The sequence below is a fragment of the Microcaecilia unicolor genome, chromosome 1 (assembly GCF_901765095.1).
Source record: "Microcaecilia unicolor chromosome 1, aMicUni1.1, whole genome shotgun sequence".
In the NCBI taxonomy this organism is placed as follows: domain Eukaryota; kingdom Metazoa; phylum Chordata; class Amphibia; order Gymnophiona; family Siphonopidae; genus Microcaecilia; species Microcaecilia unicolor.
The window spans coordinates 737,836,368-737,858,410 of NC_044031.1; the positions used below are offsets into that span (position 1 = coordinate 737,836,368).

Below are 22,043 nucleotides of genomic sequence, written 5' to 3' on the forward strand. Positions count from 1 at the left end.
ATTGCAGATGTTCTGCAGCACACTGGACAATCGTGCTATTTGTGCTTGCTGCTCCTGTACTGCTTGAGCCAGCTTAGGAAGCTTGGAACCGTCTGGCGAGCTCATGGCTTCGGCCTACTGTTATGACCCAGTAGTAGTGAGCCCCTGTGCCCCAACTGAGCACGGCAGAGATGGAGTGACACCGCACTTGGTCAGGCAGCCAGACAACCCCTAGCTTCACCTGGAAAGCGACCACCGTTCACCAAGAGTTGAGCTCCCAGCTGCAGGTGACCACCAGGACTTCTGGAACTGACGGGGTTGCACAGCCGCTGACCAGGCAAACGGGCAAGCAGACACAGTCCAATAGCCAAGTAATCCATAGGGCAAAGAATAGTCAAACCAGTCCAAGGTCTAGGCAGGCAGCGAACAATCGTGGTCAGTAAAACAAGCCAAGGTCTGATACACAGGAATACAGGCACTGAGGAAAGCCGGTGAACAGAACTCCGGCATGGACCTCTGAGACAATTGAGGCCGAAGCAACAAAGGACTGAAGGCAGGGCCTTAAGTAGTGGAGGAATTAGGCTCATGCATGTGCAGCTGATTCAAGATGGCTGCCCCCATCAGCAGAGGTGCCTACGTCCAAATATGGGCTTCCTTCTTGACCTCGTTACTCCAAGATGGCTTCCCAGGACCTGATCTATCCAAGATGGCTGCGGCCATTGATCCAACCCAGATGACGGTTGCCAGAAATAGGAAACAGAAACAGATCCTCCTTCCTTCCTGAAGCTTAACCAACACCAAGATGGCCGGCTATCTTCGCCGGACCACGACTCGCCAGCGAATCGGCCGCGCAGGCCTGGCACCAGGTGCGGGACGTAACATCGAGAGGGTTGTCGGCAGGGGGGTCAAAGTTGGTGGTGGTGGTGGCAGCGGCAGGGGCCCCGTGGCCCCATGTAGCTACGCCACTGCTTACCGCCATTTCATAAAAGGGCTTCATAGGGGGGAGTCTATAAGCTGGCACCACAAGAGGACATGTTTAGCACCAATTCAGTAAAGGCTTAAGGTACACCCAAAATGGTATTGTGTACTAGTGCAAAGCTGATTTTGCATATCACATATTAGGCATGCCAACTTGCGTCACGTCACTGGCTGGTGTAAGTTGGATTACCTAAATGTGCCGACCAACGTGCAATTGATAGTATTCTATTGGTTGTGTGCATCACTTGGCAACATACCCATGATACACCAATGCTCCGCCCATGATAACTCCACTTAGCAATTACTTGCTATGTGAATTAGGCACAATTTTTATAGACTAGCACCTAGCACTTATATGTATAACTGCCAATTATTGGCATTAATCACAAGGATATGTACTAATAATCTATAAATTTTGTATGCTGTTGACAACACCTAAACTTAGGCACCAGTTTATAGAGTGAGGGGCATAGACTATAAAAGAGGTGGAATTGCATATGACTCTGTTTTACTTAGAAGATTGCACTATTGATTTAATTCTCCGCCACCCCTTGTGTTCTTGGGCAGTTCACTTGTCCCTCCATTGCCTCAGGTACAGAACTAGATTGTGAGCCCTTTGGAGACAGAACCTTACCAATTGTACCTGTCTGTAACTCACCTTGAGCTATTACTGATAAAGGTGTGTGCTAAATTCAATAAAATAAATGTGGAAATTTGGGGTCACATGGAAGAAGAAATTAAGCAAGATGGAGAGAGAAATTACTCCTCAGGCCAAGTGAGGGGCAGGGGGGACAAATTTCCCCGGGCCCGGGCCTCCAAGGGGGGCCTGGCGCCGGGGTCAGGCTGCTGGCGCTGCAGTCCCGTTCTCATCTGCCTGCCCTCAGCTCCGTCTGCTACCGGGCCCCCTGCATTAAAATTGGCAGCACCTCAGCTCCGTTTGGAAAGGCAGATCACCTCCCTTTGGGCCCTCCCTGTGTTCCGCCCTCGCGGAAACTGGAAGTTACATCAGACGAGGGCGGGAAACAGTGAGGGAAGGCCCGAAGGGAGCTGATCTGCCTTTCCAAATGGAGCTGAGGCGCTGCCGATTTTAATGCAGGGGGACCGGTGGCGGACGGAGCCCGATGGCAGGCTGGTGCGACCGGGGACTGCAGCAGCGGTGGGGGGGGGGGGGCGGCGAGGGCGGCAGCGGGGGAGGGCGTCCTTGCCCCAGGCCCGGCTTAGTCTCTCAACGGCCCTGGTGAGGGAGATCTGCAAAAGATCAGGCAAGAGAAATCAAACTAGGGAAGGTAAGAATTCAAGTCACATGGAACCAGCAATGCTGCCTGGCACTTCCAGTGGGAAGAAACCGCTGGTGCTGGGGAAGGAGAGAAACAAGGCAAAGATCTAAACTTTTTCTCTGGACTAGTTTCGACGCACCCACTTGTCCTGTGTGACTGAACAATCTATCTTTTCCGGCTCGGCAGTCACACCTGAAAGTGTGTGATAAATACACAGTGCCAAAGCTTCACAGATGCTTGCCGGTGCTTTGACTCATTCAGCCTTAAGCTATTGTTTGGAAAATACTTTTAATGCCACTTACTGAATCCTGAGCAAAGCATTTAATTCTTTTCATAATTCTCAAGCTTAATATAGGCAAAGACTAGCACTTGTCCACCACAATAACTAAAGCAAGTCCTACAGTGTCTTCACAATTCCAGTCAGGGCCGGCCAAATCTCAACATTTAGGCCGGCTTTAGAGATGGCCGGCATTGGTTTTCAGCAATAATGGAAACTAACGGCGACCATCTCAAACCCGGCCAAATCCAAGGCATTTGGTCGTGGGAGGAGCCAGCATTTGTAGTGCACTGGTCCCCCTCACATGCCAGGACACCAACCGGGCATCCTAGGGGGCACTGCAGTGGACTTCAAAAATAGCTCCCAGGTGCATACCTCCCTTACCTTGTGTGCTGAGCCCCCCAAATTCCCCCCACAACCCACTCCCCACAACTGTACACCACTACCATAGCCCTTAGGGATGAAAGTGGGCACCTAGATGTGGGTAGTGGGTTTTTTTTGGGGGGGGGGGGGTTGGAGGGCTCCCATTTACCACCACAAGTGTAACAGGTGGGGGGGGGGGATGGGCCTGGGTCCACCTGCCTAAAGTGCACTGAACCCACTAAAATCTGCTCCAGGGATCTGCATACTGCTGTCATGGAGCTGGGTATGACATTTCAGGCTGGCATAGAGACTGGCAAAAAAATGAATTTTAATTTTTTTTTGGGTGGGAGGGGGTTGGTGACCACTGGGGGAGTAAGGGGAGGTCATCCTCAATTCCCTCTGGTGGTCATCTGGTCATTTGGGACACTTTTTGGAGGCTTGGTCCAAAAAATAAATGGACCAACTGAAGCCCGCCAAATGCTCATCAGAACCGGCCTTCTTTTTTCTATTATCAGCCGAAGCCGGCCATCTCGTAACCACGCCCCCGTCCCGCCTTCCATACCCTGCTAAAACACCCCCTTTAACTTTGGCCGGCCCTGCAACGGAAAGCAGGTGAAGCTGGCCAAAATCGTCTTTCAATTATACCGATTTGACCGGCTTCAGGAGATGGCTGGCCATCTCCCGATTTGTGTCGGAAAATGGCCGGCCTTCTCGTTCGAAAATAAGTAGGATAGTAACATAGTAAATGACTGCAGATAAAGACCTGAACAGTCCATCCACTCTGCCCAACAAGATAAACTTATTTTACATGGTATGTAATACTTTATATTTATATCCGAGTTTGATTTGTCCCTGCCTTTCTCAGGGCACAGACCGTAGAAGTCCGCCCTGCACCAGTTTTATTCTCCAAGTACCGGCATCGCCACCCAATCTCCGCTAAGATTCTGTGGATCCATTCCTTCTAAACAGGATTCCTTTGTGTGTATCTCACATATGTTTGAATTCCATTACTGTTTTCATCTCCACCACCTCCTGCGGGAAGGCATTCCACGTATCCTCCACCCTCTTCGTGAAAAAATACTTCCTGACATTACTCCTGAGTCTGCCCCCCTGCAACCTCAATTCATGGCCTCTAGTTCTACCACCTTCCCGTCTCCGCAAAAGGTTCATATGCGGATTATTACCTTTCAAATATTTGAACGTCTGTATCATGTCACCCCTGTTTCTCCTTTCCTCCAAGGTATATATGTTCAGGTCAGCAAGTCTCTCCTTGTACGGTCTGCAATGCAAATCCTATACCATTTTTGTAGCTTTTCTTTGCACCACTTCCAGTCTTTTTACATCTTTAGCCAGATACGGCCTCCAAAACTGAACACAATACTCCAACACAGCTCCGTGTCGAGTCTCTGTGGTGAAAATAAACTCTCTTTCTTGTGTGTTGCAAGACTCACCTCTAACCCTATTCCTTTTTACTGTATCAGAATTGACACAAGGCTTAGATAAATATTAAAGAACAGTGGTGATAACACTGAATCTTGAGGAATTCCACATGTTTGGGGAATTGTGACAGATGAGGATTGGGAAAGACGGACTGAAAAAGAATGATCTGATAGGAAAAGATGTAAACCAGGCAAGGACAGTTCCCGATATGCCAATATCAGCAAGTCTAGCTAACAGCATATTATGATCCATAAGGTTGAAAGCAGAGGTTTATATCAACTGAAATCACTAGAACAAAATCACTGCAATCGAGGAGGAAATGAAGGTCTCTAAGTAAACTGGTAACTACTGTTTCTGTGCTATGACACAGCTGAAAGCCTGATTGGCAAGAGTAAGTGGAGGAGTGGCCTAGTGGTTAGGGTGGTGGACTTTGGTCCTGAGGAACTGAGTTCAATTCACGGCACAGGCAGCTCCTTGTGACTCTGGGCAAGTCACTTAACCCTCCATTGCCTGCTGCATTGAGCCTGCCATGAGTGGGAAAGCATGGGATACAAATGTAACAAAATAAAGAATATTAGATCACTCCAAGTGCAGAAGCAATTGATTAAATACTGCTTTTTCTATCATTTTAGACAAGAAAGGCAAATTTGAAACCGGTCTATAAGTAGACAGTAGCGCAGGATCAAGAGATGGTTTCTTCAAAATTGAATTAACAATTACTTTCTTCCAGCATACAGGGACTTCTTCTGCCCAAAGACTGAGGTTTAGAATAGACATTATAAAGAAAAAGAGCCCTAGATTCAATATTCTAAGCCAGGGAGATGGAAGAGGGTCAAGAGAACAAGTCTGGCAGATGGCAACAGTTTGGATAGAGTTGTATTTACAGATGATAGACTGGAAGCAGGAGCTAATGGCGAAGGAGATGAAGTGAAGGTATGAAGCAGGTCCTCAGCCTTTGATGAGAAGAAATGTAAAAATAAATCTGCTGTTATAGGAAATGAATGGTGTGGATGACCCCCAATTAAGGTTGCAACTACCTTACATAAGTACATAAGTACATAAGTAGTGCCATACTGGGAAAGACCAAAGGTCCATCTAGCCCAGCATCCTGTCACCGACAGTGGCCAATCCAGGTCAAGGGCACCTGGCACGCTCCCCAAACGTAAAAACATTCCAGACAAGTTATACCTAAAAATGCGGAATTTTTCCAAGTCCATTTAATAGCGGTCTATGGACTTGTCCTTTAGGAATCTATCTAACCCCTTTTTAAACTCCGTCAAGCTAACCGCCCGTACCACGTTCTCCGGCAACGAATTCCAGAGTCTAATTACACGTTGGGTGAAGAAAAATTTTCTCCGATTCGTTTTAAATTTACCACACTGTAGCTTCAACTCATGCCCTCTAGTCCTAGTATTTTTGGATAGCGTGAACAGTCGCTTCACATCCACCCGATCCATTCCACTCATTATTTTATACACTTCTATCATATCTCCCCTCAGCCGTCTCTTCTCCAAGCTGAAAAGCCCTAGTCTTCTCAGCCTCTCTTCATAGGAAAGTCGTCCCATCCCCACTATCATTTTCGTCGCCCTTCGCTGTACCTTTTCCAATTCTACTATATCTTTTTTGAGATACGGAGACCAGTACTGAACACAATACTCCAGGTGCGGTCGCACCATGGAGCGATACAACGGCATTATAACATCCGCACACCTGGACTCCATACCCTTCCTAATAACACCCAACATTCTATTCGCTTTCCTAGCCGCAGCAGCACACTGAGCAGAAGGTTTCAGCGTATCATCGACGACGACACCCAGATCCCTTTCTTGATCCGTAACTCCTAACGCGGAACCTTGCAAGACGTAGCTATAATTCGGGTTCCTCTTACCCACATGCATCACTTTGCACTTGTCAACATTGAACTTCATCTGCCACTTGCACGCCCATTCTCCCAGTCTCGCAAGGTCCTCCTGTAATCGTTCACATTCCTCCTGCGACTTGACGACCCTGAATAATTTTGTGTCATCGGCGAATTTAATTACCTCACTAGTTATTCCCATCTCTAGGTCATTTATAAATACATTAAAAAGCAACGGACCCAGCACAGACCCCTGCGGGACCCCACTAACTACCCTCCTCCACTGAGAATACTGGCCACGCAATCCTACTCTCTGCTTCCTATCTTTCAACCTGTTCTTAATCCATAATAATACCCTACCTCCGATTCCATGACTCTGCAATTTCTTCAGGAGTCTTTCGTGCGGCACTTTGTCAAACGCCTTCTGAAAATCCAGATATACAATATCAACCGGCTCCCCATTGTCCACATGTTTGCTTACCCCCTCAAAAAAATGCATTAGATTGGTGAGGCAAGACTTCCCTTCACTAAATCCGTGCTGACTTTGTCTCATCAGTCCATGTTTTTGTATATGCTCTGCAATTTTATTCTTAATAATAGCCTCCACCATCTTGCCCGGCACCGACGTCAGACTCACCGGTCTATAATTTCCCGGATCTCCTCTGGAACCCTTCTTAAAAATCGGAGTAACATTGGCTACCCTCCAGTCTTCCGGTACTACACTCGATTTTAGGGACAGATTGCATATTTCTAACAGTAGCTCCGCAAGTTCATTTTTTAGTTCTATTAATACTCTGGGATGAATACCATCAGGTCCCGGTGATTTACTACTCTTCAGCTTGCTGAACTGACCCATTACATCCTCCAAGGTTACAGAGAATTTGTTTAGTTTCTCCGACTCCCCCGCTTCAAATATTCTTTCCGGCACCGGTGTCCCCCCCAAATCCTCCTCGGTGAAGACCGAAGCAAAGAATTCATTTAATTTCTCCGCTACGGCTTTGTCCTCCTTGATCGCCCCTTTAACACCATTTTCGTCCAGCGGCTCAACCGACTCTTTGGCCGGTTTCCTGCTTTTAATGTATCTAAAAAAAATTTTACTATGTATTTTTGCTTCCAACGCTAATTTCTTCTCAAAGTCCTTTTTTGCCCTCCTTATCTCCGCTTTGCATTTGGCTTGGCATTCCTTATGATCTATCCTGTTACTTTCAGTTGGTTCTCTTCTCCACTTTCTGAAGGATTGTTTTTTGGCTCTAATGATTTCCTTTATCTTACTGTTTAGCCACGCCGGCTGACGTTTAGTCTTTTTTCCCTTTTTTCTAATACGTGGAATATATTTGTCCTGAACCTCCAGGATGGTGTTTTTAAACAGCATCCACGCCTGATGCAAGTTTTTTACTCTGCGAGCTGCTCCTTTCAGTCTTTTTTTCACCATTTTTCTCATTTTGTCGTAATCACCTTTTCTATAGTTAAACGCTAGTGTACTTGATTTCCTAGTTTCACTTCCTTCAATGCCAATATCAAAACCGATCATATTATGATCACTGTTATCAAGCGGCCCTCGTATCGTTACCCCCTGCACTAGATCATGAGCACCACTAAGGACTAAGTCTAGTATTTTTCCTTCTCTTGTCGGCTCCTGAACTAGCTGTTCCATGAAGCTGTCCTTGATTTCATCAAGAAATCTTATGTCCCTTGCGTGTACAGATGTTACATTAACACAGTCTATATGCGGGTAATTGAAATCCCCCATTATTATTGTGTTGCCCAGTTTGTTTGCGTCCCTGATTTCCTTTAACATTTCCGCATCCGTCTGTTCGTCCTGGCCAGGCGGACGGTAGTACACTCCTATCACTATCCTTTTCCCCTTTGCACATGGATACCATCTTTGGTTTATTGACTGCATCATTGATTAAAGTGGAATAATAGCTATAAGGTTGCAAGGTTCTCAGTCTCCTTCCTGCTCACCCCATAGAATTTACACAATAATGGTCTCCCCCCCCCCCCCCCCCCCCCCATTTCATAGCCCAAATGGCTTTCCAAAGACATTTGGATCTAGATTCTATATATGGCACCTAAAAAATTGGTGCCAAAAAAACCCGCTTAAACATTATTCTATAAGCCACGCCTAAAGTTTGGTGTGGTTTATAGAATAACGCTTAAGTGTTATGGTCATGTGTAAATTTAGGTGCCACCATTTTCACCAACAAAAATGTGGTGCAAATGCCCACACCTAAATTTTCGCACGGAACATCCTTATTTTGCAATTACATATATAACTCAAAACTATGCCCCCATTCCATCCTGAAATGCCCATGATCATTCTGCCCTGAAATACCCATGACCCTTTTTCGGGCCGTGCATAAATTTAGGCACAGATCATGCACCTAACTTTATGCGCGTAACACCCAATTAAATCTAATTAGTGCCAACAACTTGTTAAAAAGCCAATTATTGGCACTAATTGGCTTGTTATCTTATTAAATTGCACGTACAAATCGGCACCGTGTCTAAATTTGTATGTGCAATTTTCGGCGACCTTTACAGAATCAGGGGGTTGCTGTTCTGCGAGTCCCTGCAGATCCTCATAGATTTTCGCTATTTTCTCTAGAAAGTAACACGCAGAAGAATGTCATAGCGAGTATAATTTTATAACTCAAACGGATAAAACCTTATTTCCCAAGAGAAATATTTCGAAACCTAGTTCAATCATTGGTATTAAGCCAGCTAGACTATTGTAATGGAATATACGCAGGATGCAAAGATCAACTCCTAAAGAAACTCTAAACCACCCAGAATACAGCAGCCAGATTAATCTATGGAAAATCAAAATTCGACAGTTCTAGACCCCCTTCGCATGAAACTACATTGGCTCTTCCAGTAAAGGAACGAATTACTTTTAAAATTTGCACCCTGGTCCATAAAATTCTTTATGGTGAAGCCCCAGGTTACATGGCTACCCTTACCAATCTGCCATCTAGGAATTCTTGCAGATCAACCCGTTCATATTTAAACCTCCATCATCCTACCTGTAATGGTCTCAAATATAAATCCACTTACGCTTCCACTTTTTCATTTATTAGCACTCAAGTGTGGAATGCATTACCTAAATCTGTGAAAATTATTCATGATCATCTGAACTTCAAAAAATCTCCTAAGACCAACTTATTTGGAAAGGTTTACCTTAATGGACCCGTCTTAAATCCATAATTCCTGGAACACAACTAATTTATGGACATCATAGACTCTATTACCCTCCCCCTCTTTTCCCTCATCCTTTGTAATTACAATCCTTGCTTTTTACCTTACTATACTTCGTTTGTATGTTTACCTGATTGTCAATTGCCTTTACGGTCTGATGTTAGCCACATTGAGCCTGCTGGTGGGTGGGAAAATGTGGGGTATAAATGCTATAAATAAATGGATGCCATGGGTAGGAGCTGCAGAAATGCCTATATAGGACCTACATTTCTTTATACAGCACTCATGTAATTTGCCAAACTTGCACCTACATTGTAAACACAGACATCTACACAAGTCATTCAGCTGGTGTAAATGTCCATGCCTATATTTTGTAAGTTTCCACATATACCCTCAGATTCTATAAATGGCACACAAAATTGTTGCGCTATTCTTACATGCACATGGAACTAAATTGACTAACAAGCCAATCAGCACCAATAATTGGGTGCTATCAATTATTGGTGTCAATTGGTAATAATTTAGATTTGTGCGTGCATCTTGCCAAGTGCTATTCTATAAAGATCCACATGCACATTTTATAGGGGGAGATTCTGTTTATGGCGCCTGGAAAATCCACGTGCGGTTTATAGAATACTCTGATGGCCATCCTTGCGACTATATTTAGTCATGAGGAATTATGCCAAGTAAAACCTGGTGTAAATCCTGATGCCTAAATTAGGCTCAAAGCAGGCATATTCTATAGCACTGTGCGTAAATTGTCAGAATGCCCACGACCCTCCCATTCCATGCCCATGACCAGGCCCCCTTTTTGATACTGTACATTACAATTTACACGCACCATGTGATAGAATGCACTTAGGGAGTTCCGCGTATAAGTTCTAATTAATGTCAATTAATACTCCTAATTGCTTGTTAGCATCCAATTAACAGCATTAATTGGTGTGTTAACCAATTAAGTTACATGCACTGTTATGGAATACGCTTGGATTTCTGCATGGACATCTAGATGCGAAATACAGAATCTGGGAGATAATGCACAACTCAAAAGGTAGTGTAGCCACAGGAGGGGCATGAGCTGGCCAGTGACGTTCACTACAGATGCACGCAGTATTACTGAATACCTGGGATCCACACCTAAATTATGCACCAGGATTTACACCAGGTTTCAGTTGGTATAAATCTTCAGGTCCAAAGTTTGGCATGGAAATCGGCTCTTGCGTTATTCTATTAACAGCATGCAACTCAGAGTGTCGTTTACAGAATAGTGCTCTGCATGGATTTTTTTCAGTTGGAAACCAATGAAGCACATCAGTAGTAAATATAAACAAGTTGCATTAATAAAACTAGGAAAAAAGGCCCGTTTCTGTCACAAATGAAACAGGCGCTAGCAAGGTTTTCCTCGGAGTGTGTGATAGAGAGAGAGTGAATGTGTGAGTGTGTGTGACAGAGAGAGTGAGACTGGGTGCGAGAGTGTGTGTGTGTGAGAATGAGAGTGCCCCGCCCCCTCCCTCCCTCCCTCCCTCCCTCCCAGTTGCAGGGCCGGCCCTCTATCCCTCCCTCCCAGTTGCAGGGTCACTCCCCCTCCCTCCCTCCCAGTTGCAGGGTCCGTCTGCCCGCCCCCGTCCAAGTTCCAGGTTCCGCCCCCCTCCCTCCCAGGGTCGTTGCCGCCCCTCTCCCTCCCTCCCAACTCTAGGGTCGTTGCCCCCCCTCTCTCAAAAAAAAAAATTAAAACCCAGCCCCAGATGTGAATGTATGCCAATCTCCCGCAGATGTAATGTGGCACATACACAAAAAGCCAATGTGGCAATGAAAAAAAAAAAGTTCCCTTTGCCGTTTTGCTTTGTACGTTGTCCAAGTGTTGACGCTCTCTCTTCCTTATCTGTGCCGTGGGACACACAAAGTTTTCTTGTGACTGTGAGCGGATTGCTGAGACTCTTTTCCTCTGCTGTGTGTGGGTGAGTCAGAGCCGAGGAAAGCCACAAAGCTGCGAACGAAGAGCTGAAACCTTCCCTTTGTAGCAGGCAAACAAAACCGCTAATTTGTTTTTCCTCCAGAAATTCTTGCGCTCCTCTTCTCTGCCTCTTGTTCGATTACGACTGCAGCCAAAACTGACAATGCATTGCAAAGAAGAAGAAGGTGCGCGTTAACTAAGCAATCGCAAGTTCCCTGGTACCAACCGGGGCTGCTCAGTGACAGCCGCCGCCTCCTCCCCTTCTGTGGTCTGGCTCTCCCCTTGAGTGGCAGGATCGGGAGGGCGGCAGCCAGTCTCGTTTTTTTTTTTGTTTTTTTTTTTGCGCGTGCCACTTCATTGGATTCTCTCAGCAGTGTGGAAGTCATGACATCACTCTGATCTACCGACGGAAGCAGACCACCTCCGAGGGATCCACGGTCCCAGGCAGCGTCAGAACGTTGGAGGTGAGAATTATTATATAGGATAACATCTAGAGTATACTGCCCGTATACTGCCAGAAACAGGCCATGTTTTGCCCAGCAGGGCTGCATCCGGGACTATTTATTGATCCTTACTATAAACAAATCCTGAGAAATGTGTGTTCCAGTAATATTTAAAGTTTAGGTGTCAAAAAAAACAGCATAAACCATGTAATAGCATCCTAATAGGACCGGGGCAGTGGGGGCATCAGCTGTGGTGGCAGGGGGGTGTTTGGCAGTGACCGGGCGGAGAGCCCAGACCACTCTCAGTCCGCCCCTGGGCATCACCTTTTCATACCTATTGAGGGTGCTAAACAGAGCACAAATTACCACTCTCTGGATACAATGAAGGAGCTTACTCAATATTGGGGATGCTTAGCACCCACTGCTCCCACAAAGCTAACACCTATGGGGTAAGATATCCCCTTTTGCTCAGCAAACCCCAACAGAAATGTCCTCTGCTTGGCATACTTTGAATTACCCCACCTCCATTCAGCCCCCTCCAAGATTTGAAGTGTGCTATGTGACCATCCACAGGAAAAGATGGGGAACCCCTAGTGAGAGTATTTGACGGTTTAATGCAGGTAAAAATCTGGAAGGTAAAACTGAATCAGCAGTGTTCCTTATGCTATGACATTGGGAATCACACTTTTCTACCTCTTGTGACTCTGTTTACTCAATAATAGTTGAGTAGTGATAACAAAATTGTTCCGTCTCCCCACCTGTTAATTTGTAATCAAGCGGGATCCAGTCTGAATGACAAGAGGTTCAATAACAAAGATCTTTAAAAATATATATATTAGCAGTATAAAACCCATCTAACCTGTGTCGAAATGTATGGCATAGAACAGATAACACCAATACTGACTGGCAGTACTGATGTAGCTCTGAAAGGAGTTATTGATCATTACTGAATAAAGATAATCGGCTGGCTCCATATTTTTGTGGTTCAGTCTGATCTGGTCCTGTTTTTACCCAGCTGTCTACAGGGACTCAGTTTTCCTAAAAGAAAAGCCTGAGTACAGGCCCATTTGAGCAAAAAAGTTGAATCATTTCTAGAATTACCAGCTGCTACAGACAATTACAGGCTCTCTTTTGGAGTCCCTACTAACACTTTGCCCCTCTGTAGCAGCAACATACCAAACAGAGTACTTTAACATAGTAACCAAAAAGAGATCCAGTTTGACCAGCAAGTTGGCTAGATTCACACCTGCTGCTCTATGTAAGACATGAGGGTTACCTCCTCTATGCCATGGCTTAGGATTGGACCTGCCACTCTGTGCAAGTTACACAAACTCTATGTCATTGTTTTGCTTTGATCTCGTGGTCTTGTTAAATAGGGATCCTCTGTATTATTCTCATGCCTTTTGAAATTCTGTCACTGCTTTTGTCCCAATCACCCCCAATGTGTCACGGTTGTGCCCATGTTTCGTGCTCTCCTTTTTCTCGCCACCTGGTGGCCAGACCTGGTGGCTGCAATGGACTGTCTGATTACTGTCACCCATTCCAGATTTCAGCCTAGTCCAGTCCGCATCTTCCGGGCTGCCAGACTTGCTTGCTTTGGTTGAATCTTCACAGCACCCGTAGTTGCCTGGTGATTGCTGCAGCTGTGAGCCTCAGCTGTTGCTGGGCTTATTAGCTAGTTGGAAACTTTCTGCCTTTGCCTTTGCATCGTCTAAGGCCCTGGTATGTTGGTGCTTGTTGCATTTCAGCCTGAGTTTGATTCCTTGTTTTAGTTCCTTGCCTGATTCTGTTTAGGCTTTGTGTTGCTTAGCTTGTACTGTCCTAGTCTTGATTCTTAGTTGTTTTCTGTGTCTAGTTCTGGGTTCTCTGTGTTTCTTGTTTAGTGACTGCTTGCAGCTTTTGGTTCTTTCCCTTGTTTGTCAGTGTTTGTTTCCTGTCTTAGTGACTGCTTGCAGCTTCCAGTTTTTGACCCCTAGCTTGTCCATTCCCTGCTTTGTGTTGTGTTGTCTATCTGTGAGTCCTAGCCCAGTTTCCTGCCTTGCTGCCCATGTTTATTCCTTTCCCTCTGACCCTCAGTCCCTGTGCTGCCTAGCTGTTATCCAGCCCTGCCCTGTCCTATAAGACCTGCCGGCCGCCAGCAGCCAGGGGCTCAACTCCTGGTGAAAGGTGGCCATGTGCAGGTGAAGCCTAACTCTTTATCAGAGTTCTGCCTTGCCTCTGGTGTGGGGTGGTTTTGCCTGCCTCTGCCGCTCCTCAGCATTGACCCAAGGACTCACAACCCAGTTTCCTGCTTTGAAAGCGTGACACAATGGGAGGGCATTCCAAGCATCCATCAACCTTTCCATGAAAAAACATTCCCAAATGTTGCTTTTAAGCTTACCTCCTTGCAATTTCATTTCATGTCCTATGGCTCCCCATCTTTGAAAAGGGTTTGTTTTGCTCATTAATACATTTTAATTATTTAAATGTCTGTATCGCATATCCTCTATCCCTCCTTTCCTCTAGGGCAGGGGTTCTCAATCTAGTCTTCGGGACACACCTAGCCACAATAAATATGCATGAGATAAATTTGCATATAATGGAGGTAGGGCATGCAAATATATTGTATGCACATTCATTGTGGATAGCCACACCAGAGGAATCTATAATCTGCAGATAGCCCAAGGCAGCCCATGAAAAAGCAGAAGCCACATCTTGATTTCACAGAGACTTTATTTCAACAAAGCAGATCCCTACCACAGGCTGTGTCTGTGCAACTAAAAAATACAGTTTAAAAACATAAATAATTAAATAACCATTTTCAAAAAAAACATCAATTCTCTAAAAACATATATCAATATTTTTTAAAAAGGGATGCTCACAGTAGCTCATAAAATGGCAAACAAAGATGTTGAAACGAGAACATCAAAGGGCTCACGTTTGAAAAAGAAAAACATCTGAAAAGTGGCACATAGTGGAAGATGGATGCTTTTTTCTAAACCCATTTTTAGATGTTTTTCTATGCAGTCCATATGCAGTGTGTCAAATCACAAGGGAGGGGGGATTGGAGGCAGGATTTGGGCATTCCCAAAACGTGGACATTTTTCTGCCATAATGGAACAAAGCAAAAAAGTCCAAGACTAAAAGTTAGATGTTGTGCCCTGTTAACTAAGGTGAGCTAGCATTTTTAGTGCATGCTAAAAATTAGCACACGTTAACGTTAGAGACACCCACAGGACTATATCGGTATCTCTAGAGTTAGCATGCACTAAAAATGGTAGCGCTCCTACAGCACGTCTTAGTAAACAGGACTCTGTCACAAAAAGGTGCCCTAAATGACCAGATGACCACTGGAAAAATTAAGGCATGACCCCTCCCTTACTTCCCCAGTGCTCACTGACTCCCACCCTCCAAAGATGTTAAAGAAACAGTACATACCAGCCTTTATAACATCATCAGATGTTATGGCCAGTCCTATTAGAGCGGCATGCAGGTCCTTAGAGTAACCTAGTGCTCGGTGCAGTGCATTCTAACTGTTACACTTGTGGCAGAAAGTGTGAACTGTCCACAACCCACCAAACACCTACTGTACCCACATATAGGTGACACTTGCAGCCATAAGGGCTATTGCAGAGGTATACAGTTGGGTACAGTAGGTTTTTGGTGGGTTTTGGTGGACTCACCATAAAATTTAAGGGGTAATGGTGAGATGTATACCTGGGACCATTATGTGAAGCCCACTTCAGCGCCCCCTAGGATACCCCACTGCTCTGCTGGAATATCTGTGAGGCCAGTCTACTCAGAATGCTGGCCCTCCATATATCCCAATGACTTGTTTTTGTGCATTTTTCCATGGATTTTTTTTCTTAATGGTCCAAACATATAGATGCACTGAGCACAAAAATATCTAGCAAATGGCCATTTGTGAAGCAAAAAGACATTTTTCTGTTCAAAAATCTCGGCATTCACCACTTGATTTTTGGAGATTTTCAGAAAAATGCCCAAATTGGATCTAGACATCATATTGAAAATGCCCCTCCAAATCATATATGGCAGGAACTCTCCAAAGAACTACAAAACACATAAAAATAAACTCTTGAAAATCATATGTATCTTTCACACACAAACAGCCAACAAAGTGACATGTGAACTCACCCAACAGTTCTATGAGGACCAAAAATATGGCAACACAGCAATTAGCAGCAACATTTTTAGTAAGCAGTTTCTTCCCCCATGGCGTATGTGTCATGCTTTTATATATACACTTCCTCTCCTGAGGTCAAAGGGCCATTAAGACTTAAAGGCTAATAATTCTTTATTTATAACAGGGGCGTAGCCAGACACCCAATTTTGGGTGGGCCTGGGCCCAAGATGGGTGGGCAGAACTCCGCCCTGTCCCACAAGTGATTTGGTCTCTCCCTCTCTTGCCTGCATGCCATATGGTCTCTCAAACATCCCCCTCCCCCCACACCTTTTAAATAGCAGATTTTCACTGGCAGCAAGCAGCAAATAATACACACTGCTCATGTTGGCTCCACAGCCTTCCCTCTGATGCAACTTCCTGTTTCCACATAGGCGGGAATACATCAGAGGGAAGGCTGGTATGCAGGAAGGACAGGAACTTTCGGCTGGTGGGGCTTGGGAATCCCTGCCAGACACTTCATAGGTGTGCTGCTACTGGGTGGGCCTGAGCCCAAAGTAGGTGGGCCTGGGCCCACCCAGACCCACCCTTGGCTATGCCACTGATTTATAAAAACTAATAATCCTTTGGAACAGACTTGTAACTTTCAAATTTCATAATATCTTCTTTAAAGTATATCAGCCATATAAAAATTGTAACTTAAAAAAACACAATCAAATCGGGCAGCCATTATAAAAACACACAAAAGAACCGCAAAAAAAAAAAAAAACCAACAAATGGGCCACAAGAAAAACACTGCTCAATAACTTACGAAACCATTGAATTTACAAAGAATGCAATGCATTCCGCATTGGAAAACATATGTGTTCCAATGGCACGTCTGTGCATGTCAATGACATCAGACACTAAAACCATCCAATTGTAAATTGATTATGTTTTCAAATTAAAACATTTAAAAAACAGAAATGATGGAAAGAGGTCAAGATGACGGCCTAGCATTCGTCTAAGCAGGCTGTGTGTTTGAACTGCTGGTATTTCTTGTTTCCTCTAATCTAAAGATGCCTCATACCAAAAGGGAGGAAAGGGAAATGGGACTTGATATACTGCCTTGCTGAGGTTTTTGCAACTACATTCAAAGTGGTTTACATATATTCAGGTACTTATTTTGTACCAGGGGCAATGGAGGGTTAAGTGACTTGCCCAGAGTCACAAGGAACTGCAGTGGAAATTGAACTCAACTCCCCAGGATCAAAGTCCACTGCACTAATCATTAGGCTACTCCTAGTGTCATGAAGATCCTACCTTCACAGACATGAACATCATCTCCTATCCAGCAATTAATAAAAAGCTATGCCATCCAAACTTCACAGGGTATACCCGGTGGAAGCCCTGCTTTGCTGCTGGAAGAGGGAGCCTCTAGCTGCTTGGGGTAGGACACGATGTTGACACCCCCCAGTGTTCAACCCTCCACCATGCCCAGCAGCGCAGTGGGAGGGGCTGCCGAATCCTGTAGCAGCAGAAGTCACTGAGAAAGGGCTTGGAGGTGAGGAAAACTCCCCTGTAGGAAGACCTGAAGAAAATTAAAGTTCTGATGTTTGGAGTTCTTCCAAGGTCTTGCTGGTGACTTTGAAGACGCTTTGGAGAGCCACTAACAAGCTGGATTCAGCGGTTTCTAAGTCTACCCAGGAGACGGCTCAACTTGTGAGTAAAATGGAACTTCTTTCCAAGTCTTTTGAAAGTTTTAAATTGAAATCTTCAGAACAAATGCAGCAAACTCAGTCTGAGATTAATTTAATCTCAGTCTGAGATTAAAAATGTTAAAGATACTCTTTCCACTGTTGTTAGGGACAATATTAATAAACATCATAGGTTGGAACAGATAGAAAATTATAATAGACACTTGAACTTGAGAGCATTAAATTTCCCTAAGGCCATCAGTGTGACCACATTAAAAAAAGTATTTAATGGAAGTGTTAAAGTTTCCCTCTCAAATGTTGTCTTCCTTTGAATAAGGTCTATTACTTGCCAACTAAGGTTACTCCTTTGGATAAAGTACTAGAAAAAGATCAAGTTCAATCTCAGGGTGGAGATAATAATGATGATATCAGAAATATATCTGCAATTTTGGAAGCTTCTCTATCGGATGTTACAACTAGAGCTACACTGTTGGTTTCCTTTGTCTTTAAACAAGACTTAAAATGCAGTTATGAAACTTTATTTTAAGAATGCTCAACAGATGTTTTGGCCGAAGAGGTTTTTGCAACTACATTCAAAGCAGTTTACTTATATTCAGGTACTTATTTTGTACCAGGGGCAATGGAGGGTTAAGTGACTTGCCCAGAGTCACAAGGAGCTGCAGTGGGAATTGAATTCAGTTCCCCAGGATCAAAGTCCACTGCACTAACCACTAGGCTACTCCTAGTGTCATGAAAAGCCTACCTTCACAGACATGAACATCATCTCCTATCCAGCAATTAATAAAAAGCTATGTATCCAGACGTGACTAGATCTACACATAGGAGCGGGGAAAGGAGCTGCTGTTTATGAGAGAATAGATTAGATCTTTGGGGGCTTCTTTTTTTATTGGCATTTCCTTGTAAATGTATGGTCCAGTTTTTAGGTGTTAAGTATATGTTCTTTGGACCTATTCAGCTCATATTTTTTTTGGTCTTGAGGAATATATCCAGAGTTATGCTGAGTTGTTATTTTTTTGGACTGTGGATTAGACTAGGCTGGGCCTTTACTATACCTATATTTTCTTTTTCTTTCTTTGATCTCCCTATCTTTGGACCTCTCCCCCCTCCTTTTGTGGTCTGAGAAAGGATATCTAATATTCTGTAATAGTTTCTTGATTTATCATTTTTCCTTTTCATTTCCTTTGATAGTATCCCGTTTTTCTTTCAACAAGTGTTATATGCTTGTAATTTATGTTGCAAATTATAAATAAAGAATTTTTTTAAAGTCCGATAGTAGGTATCATCCAGTGGTAAATTAAAAGCTATCATAAAACCAAGCTTAAAAACAGCCCAATTAGGCAAACTAAAGTAAATATTACTGAAGCTGATAAAAATAATGTATAAAAGCATGTACATTGCTACTACCAGCATAAAAAATTATTATTCAAAATGCAAAATAAAAAGCATTGATACATGACTCAAAACACAATTAAGAAAACATTCATAAATAATAATATGATCAAGCCTATAAAAATAAATTACAGTAACACAGAAGATATATCCGTACAAAAATAAAAGCAACCCAGACTAGTATCATGCCGAAAAAGAGATGTTAAATCTCTATTTTTTCTGTTTCTTCCCCTCCCTTCTTCCTCTGTGCCTTTTTCTCTACTGACATTGTAATTGTTTCTTCAGTTCTTTGTAAGCCGCTTTGAGACTGCTTTCAGTGGTATAAAGCGGGGTATAAATGTTCTGAATGAATAAATAAATAAAAATCACATATAAAAACATGGCAGATGACGTTTAATGTGAGCAAGTGCAAAGTGATGCATGTGGGAAACAGGAACCCGAATTATAGCTACGTCATGCAAGGTTCCACGTTAGGAGTCACAGACCAAGAAAGGAATCTAGGTGTTGTCGTTGATGATATGTTGAAACCTTCTGCTCAGTGTGGTGCTGCGGCTAAGAAAGCAAATAGGATGTTAGGTATTATTAGGAAAGGAATGGAAAACAAAAATGAGGATGTTATAATGCCTTTGTATCGCTCCATGGTGCGACTGCACCTCAAACATTGTGTTCAATTCTGGTCGCCGTATCTCAAAAAAGATATAGTGGAATTAGAAAAGGTGCAGAGAAGGGCGAAGAAAATGATAAAGGGGATGGGACGACTTCCCTATGAGGAAAGGCTAAAGCGGCTAGGGCTCTTCAGCTTGAAGAAAAGGCGTCTGAGGGGAGATATGATAGAGGAGTTGAACGGGTAGATGTGAAGCGTCTGTTCACGCTTTCCAAAAATACTAGGACTAGGGGGCATGCGATGAAGCTACAATGTAGTAAATTTAAAACGAATCGGAGAAAATGTTTCTTTACTCAACGTGTAATTAAACTCTGGAATTCGTTGCCAGAGAATGTGGTAAAGGTGTAGTTTAGCGGAGTTTAAAAAACATTTGGACAGCTTCCTAAAGGAAAAGTCCATAGACCGTTATTAAATGGACTTGGGGAAAATCCACTATTTCTGGGATAAGCAGTATAAAATGTTTTGTACATTTTGGGGATCTTGCCGGGTATTTGTGACCTGCATTGGCCACTGTTGGAAACAGGATGCTGGGCTCGATGGACCTTTGGTCTTTCCCAGTATGGCAATACTTATGTACTTATGTAGAGAGTTTGCCATCAGATGAAAAATTATTAGAACAACAAGACACAATGATTCCAACTTTATGAAAGCTTTCTTTGTAATTAGACAGCATGGTGATGATAATGAAGATGAAGGTGACGATGCAAGTGATGAATTAGACACCGAAGGATTACTTATGTTAAATTGACTTGCCTGTCTGAAAGAGAAGACAGGACTGATGAGACAAAGTCAGCACGGATTTAGTGAAGGGAAGTCTTGCCTCACCAATCTAATGCATTTTTTTGAGGGGGTAAGCAAACATGTGGACAATGGGGAGCCGGTTGATATTGTATATCTGGATTTTCAGAAGGCGTTTGACAAAGTGCCGCACGAAAGACTCCTGAAGAAATTGCAGAGTCATGGAATCGGAGGTAGGGTATTATTATGGATTAAGAACTGGTTGAAAGATAGGAAGCAGAGAGTAGGATTGCGTGGCCAGTATTCTCAGTGGAGGAGGGTAGTTAGTGGGGTCCCGCAGGGGTCTGTGCTGGGTCCGTTGCTTTTTAATGTATTTATAAATGACCTAGAGATGGGAATAACTAGTGAGGTAATTAAATTCGCCGATGACACAAAATTATTCAGGGTCGTCAAGTCGCAGGAGGAATGTGAACGATTACAGGAGGACCTTGCGAGACTGGGAGAATGGGCGTGCAAGTGGCAGATGAAGTTCAATGTTGACAAGTGCAAAGTGATGCATGTGGGTAAGAGGAACCCGAATTATAGCTACGTCTTGCAAGGTTCCGCGTTAGGAGTTACGGATCAAGAAAGGGATCTGGGTGTCGTCGTCGATGATACGCTGAAACCTTCTGCTCAGTGTGCTGCTGCGGCTAGGAAAGCGAATAGAATGTTGGGTGTTATTAGGAAGGGTATGGAGTCCAGGTGTGCGGATGTTATAATGCCGTTGTATCGCTCCATGGTGCGACCGTACCTGGAGTATTGTGTTCAGTACTGGTCTCCGTATCTCAAAAAAGATATAGTAGAATTGGAAAAGGTACAGCGAAGGGCGACGAAAATGATAGTGGGGATGGGACGACTTTCCTATGAAGAGAGGCTGAGAAGGCTAGGGCTTTTCAGCTTGGAGAAGAGACGGCTGAGGGGAGATATGATAGAAGTGTATAAAATAATGAGTGGAATGGATCGGGTGGATGTGAAGCGACTGTTCACGCTATCCAAAAATACTAGGACTAGAGGGCATGAGTTGAAGCTACAGTGTGGTAAATTTAAAACGAATCGGAGAAAATTTTTCTTCACCCAACGTGTAATTAGACTCTGGAATTCGTTGCCGGAGAACGTGGTACGGGCGGTTAGCTTGACGGAGTTTAAAAAGGGGTTAGATAGATTCCTAAAGGACAAGTCCATAGACCGCTATTAAATGGACTTGGAAAAATTCCGCATTTTTAGGTATAACTTGTCTGGAATGTTTTTACGTTTGGGGAGCGTGCCAGGTGCCCTTGACCTGGATTGGCCACTGTCGGTGACAGGATGCTGGGCTAGATGGACCTTTGGTCTTTCCCAGTATGGCACTACTTATGTACTTATGTACTTATGTTATGTAGTAAACCTAACTGCATGTATAAAAGCATTCTAATGACTTGTCTTCTGGTTTCAACAGTCCGATGACTGTATATGTGAAGGCCTCATGCCCATGCTACCACAGATAGACTTAAAGCATACAAATAACTAATAAACTCTATGGGCTGAGAATTCTGTGGTCCTGCATGTAATCTGTTGTAAAGCATTCTGGTTGGAAGTATTACAGTCGCATACAAAAAAACTACTACTAATAATAATAATGCATTCAGAACT

At 43.9% G+C, this 22,043-nt stretch overlaps 1 long non-coding RNA gene across 1 annotated transcript; it reads right to left on the minus strand.

The window, feature by feature from the left end:
• Nucleotides 1–1,455: 1,455 nt before the first annotated feature.
• Nucleotides 1,456–15,657, minus strand: LOC115460672. Its single transcript, XR_003940534.1, has 4 exons — nt 15,646–15,657; nt 12,869–12,871; nt 12,461–12,469; nt 1,456–1,571 (listed from the first exon to the last, which is right to left on the minus strand). It is a non-coding gene; the product is annotated as an uncharacterized LOC115460672 (long non-coding RNA).
• Between the last annotated feature and the right edge of the window lie 6,386 nt (nt 15,658–22,043).